Genomic DNA, 2870 nt, shown 5'->3' with positions numbered 1-2870 from the left:
TTCTGATTTGGTAAAACCACAACGCACAGATGTATTGAAATATCACACTCTACCCCATAAAAATAAACAATCATTATCTGCCAACTTAAAAAATCCTTTAATTAAAAAAGATTTTATTTGCATACATTACAAATGATTCAACACAGAGCCAGGAAAATATAACATTTTTATTTGAAATAGTGAAATTCCTAACAAAATAGTTACATTCTTTTGCACCAAACTGTGTATTTGATCATGGTAAGTATAGACAGACTTATGCAAAGAATAATATATTTTAAATTTAGACTTCTCCTTAATACTATAAATAAAAATAATTTTAAAACAGCTAAGTAAAAGGAATAAAGTTGAGGAAATGTGTGTGTGGTGTGTGATGTGTAAGCTTTTTCTTGTAACCACGCTGTCCATGGTGGATGTATGGTGTGTGTGTCTGTGTCTGTTTGTATTTCCTCTGCTAGGGGTTCTCTGTGATTCTAGGATCTGTAGTTCAGTGTGTTTCAAAAAATTGGGAACATTCTTAGCTGTAACTTTTTCAAATACTTTCTCTGTATCTGTAATTTCTCCTTTTCAGAATTAAAATATACATATACTACACTTTTTGATATTAATGTTTAGTTTCTTCACTCTCCATTCCTTTGCAGTTTACATTGTGAATTTTCTAGAGACAATTTAAGTGAATGGTTTCATTTAAAAGCTAAGCCAGCTCTACTGAGGGGTGTGCCCAAAGCTTGCTCAATGTTTACACTGCATTGCTTTTGGTTTCTTATGCACTTCCATTTGATTCTTTCTTAATATTTATATCTCTCAGTTCCCTATCTAGTCCTGCATTATGTCCACAGTTCCTTTAAGAGATTTTTACATATGAATTATAGTTACTTTACATATCTTGTTTAATCAGATATTTCTAATATCTGTATCATTTACAAATCTCATTCTGAACATTTGTTTATTATGACTTTAGTATTTCTCATTAATATAGGTAATAATTGTTGTTGATAACCAGACAAGTTGGGTCAGACAGTTGATATTGTCTTATTATTTCATTTTATCCATTTTCTGCTTGTATTTGACCACACTTTATCATTGCCAGGCCTTTATTGTGGAAATGTCTGAATATTCTCACATCCACATTTGACATTTACTTTTGCAGTGGACGTCAGAGTTGAAGTCTGTTCTTCTGTGCCCACCAGAGACTTCAGATCCTCCAGTGATACCTTGCTTTTCTTTCCTCCATGGCTTTGTCTCTTCACCTGTTAGCCCTCCTCCAGAGAATCTCCTTCAGTACCTTCAGGGGGGTTAAGATGTTATATTCAACTGACAATTGTGAAATTGTCATAGAATAAAGGGATATTTAGAATAAAGGGATTTTTAGAATAAAGGGATAATAGAATAAAGGGATATTTTCTGACCTTTCATGGGTTCATATTGTGAACATGAGTCGAGGTGTGAGCTTTCCATTGTTTCTGAACTTCCTCCAGATGAGATGTTGGTCTGTGTGTTCTTGCTGTTTTCCCTGGGTGAGAGTCGTCTTGTTTTCCCCAGTTGTTCCTTCCCACAGCTCCAATGTTCTATTTTGGTGTTATCATCTTCCAGATTTGCTGACCTGACCCATAGATTAAGGCTCTGATTCAATAAGAAAGGGGGAGGTACTTCTCAATGGAACTTAGGTAAAGACCTCTTTTCCCATCTCAGTTTCTAAGGGATTGTCCCAGTGCCCCTAAGATCCTGGTTTTTGTGGCTTGCCCCTGCAGAGTAATTTCTTAGTTCTGCAATGGGGATAAAGGAGGTGAGTCTGAATGCATTTCAGAGTGTGGGTTCTTTTTTTTCTCACAGACAGACACATTGGCATGGAAAGATTTTTGTGACTCTCCACATTATTGGGAAAAGTGATTCAAGAGGATAGGAAAGCTCTTCAGTATGTGGTCCCTGAGAAATTCATACAACACCTTTACCACACTTGACTTCAAGCAATCCAATATATATATGTGTGTTTTTCTCTTGTAGTAGCCTACATTTTTATAGGCCAGACTCTGCCCCAGTTCAGCTCATATCCTGGCCTTATTACTGTCTACAAGAACTTGCCTCTCCCTGGATTTCAGATTTGATGTTTTTCTTAAAATTTCAAGTATTTAAAGTATTTTTTTTAATTTTCAAAATCCCATCTTCTCTGTTTATCTGTTATTGTTGATGTTGTTATTGTAAAAAAAAGTAAAATATATTCTTCATCTATGTACATTTCAAAACTGAGTTGCAGATTTTTTTGGTAAGACCCAGAGTAATAAAAGAACGCAAATACTGTTAAGCTGCTTAATAGTAAAACAAATTACGGTAAATGTGTTCACTAAAATACTACCCATCATTTATAATAAATAAACGTCTGATACACAGAACTACAACCTAAAATATCTAAGTATTTATACTGAGTAAAATAAGCCAAACAAATAAGAATATATACTATGTTATTTCATTTTTATCAATTCTGATGAATAAAAAATGCATCTAAAGTAAAATAATGAAGATCAGTAGTTGCCGGGGGAAATGTTAGAAGGGAAGGGGAGAGGAGGAGGAATACAGCAGAACAAGAGGAAGTGTTGAGAAGAGTTCACTTGTCCACTTTCTTGATAATGATGACAGTTACATCACGTTTATTAATTGTACATTTTAAATATGTGAAGTTTATTATCTTTCAATTAAGCTGCATAAATTGTATTACAAGCAAATGGAAATTTAGACAAGCACGGAGTAGTAGAAAGATACAAACATAGGTTAAATGTCAGAAGTATCTGAAAATTAGTGTGTCTGGACCCTAGTTCTCTCCATATTTTCAGGTGAGTGCTGGAGTGTGGCAACATCACACATGCTCTTATTACAGA

This window comes from Pongo pygmaeus, chromosome 22 (assembly GCF_028885625.2).
Source record: "Pongo pygmaeus isolate AG05252 chromosome 22, NHGRI_mPonPyg2-v2.0_pri, whole genome shotgun sequence".
NCBI classification, from domain to species: domain Eukaryota; kingdom Metazoa; phylum Chordata; class Mammalia; order Primates; family Hominidae; genus Pongo; species Pongo pygmaeus.
Note: the sequence above shows the minus strand (reverse complement) of the source record.